We start from the raw sequence: 1,636 nt of genomic DNA on the forward strand, positions 1-1,636 counted from the left end.
TGTTTACAAAAGCTATATACATGTACTTCACCTGTGCTATATACCTGTTAAGCTCGTTTAGGGTAAACAGACGGAATATCGCATTAACGGGGACTTACACAAAGCGTGAGTCATAATCGGACTTTGATTTAAATGGTTTAATTCCGCCAGTCGATGCATATATTATGTAAACGATCGGGCTTTCAATATTTGTTCATTCTGTAATATTGATCTTGGCGGGGTCGTCATTAGTACGGCTGATCCGATAGAACCATAATTTAACACAATGGTTTACTCAGTTGTGTACACTACAATACGACTATACAGCTACGGTAGTTCATTTATCACAATATGGCTAGTATAAGTCGAGACAGCTGATATAACTTTACACTTTCAGTATGACGAAACAATATTTTGGCGGTCGGGTATAAAAGTGGTATAGTACTTCAGCTAGCTAAAAGTCTCTGGTTATGTTTTGTTCTGATGCCAACCGAACCCTATTTGACTCTGTGCAAGTTCCGCCCTGATTTTAGGGCGGAAAGAAAGTGACAATAATATCGGTATTCATAAGTCTAAACCTGATGACAGCGGTGTGTACGTTTAGTTTAGGTAATATAGATCCCATTTAAACAGATCAATCACTAATTCACACCAAATTAATAATACTTTGACACAAAACACTTTCCTACACCATTCCATCGCTTCACCTATTTCGAATATGGCGGCATTGGCTGTAAAAATACGGAATATATGTCACAAGCGGAACAAACATAAAGTGCAAAGTACGTAGCTTTTCGTTTGTTTTTGCTTTATATTCATTTTTGTATTTAACGGGTCGTCATGAAGTCTGGAAATATAAATAATCGTGATTGTGTGTCGTTGAGTGCTATTTTTGTGGATTTATGAAAAACAGGTAATAACATGACACCGTTAAATACTTAAACGTAAATTAGCTGCCTGATTTTGGAAATGTGACATTCTGCGCAGTGGAAACCCCCTTGGGAAGTAAGAGGTAACACGACGCTAGTCATAAGTTTCTCGCCGTGTTATCCTCTAATATTGTTGGAGAATTTTTTAAGTGGTACAAATGTAACACACTTGCCTTTCACCTAGGCAGCCTTGGTTCGATTTCCCGATCGGACGTGGAAAGGTATGGGGTCATCTGCCCGACTTCATGGCTGGGTTTTGTCCGGGTTCTCCATCTGGGCCCTCCGGGTACTCCATCCGGGCAATCCGGGTATTCCATCAGGGCTAACATGAGTGATAAATATGAGAACAGCTCCTCTTAACACAAGAAGGGAATATCTTCTTCGGTAACACGTGCGAACAATTGTAGTCATGGGACACATCGAAATGGTTTTAAATTCCTTCTTCTCGGTGGAAGTAGCGAGTAAAACGACCGCTGTGTTATTTCTAAAACAATAGATAAACTTACAACACTTTCTAAAAAAAATAACAAGATAAAATAAATTGTAGTAGGTACTGTTTTTATTTGGGATATGTTACTTCGTGCTTTTTACAATCTACATGTATGTGAGTTTGGATCTCTCCTAGCAAGGAAAGCACATGTTGTGCCGTTTTCTGATGTTATATATTAATATAGAGTGAAAGGTCGCATTTTTACCGAATGTTAATCAAGGCCCTTAAACGTCTGACT

This window comes from Pecten maximus, chromosome 17, assembly GCF_902652985.1.
Source record: "Pecten maximus chromosome 17, xPecMax1.1, whole genome shotgun sequence".
NCBI lineage: Eukaryota > Metazoa > Mollusca > Bivalvia > Pectinida > Pectinidae > Pecten > Pecten maximus.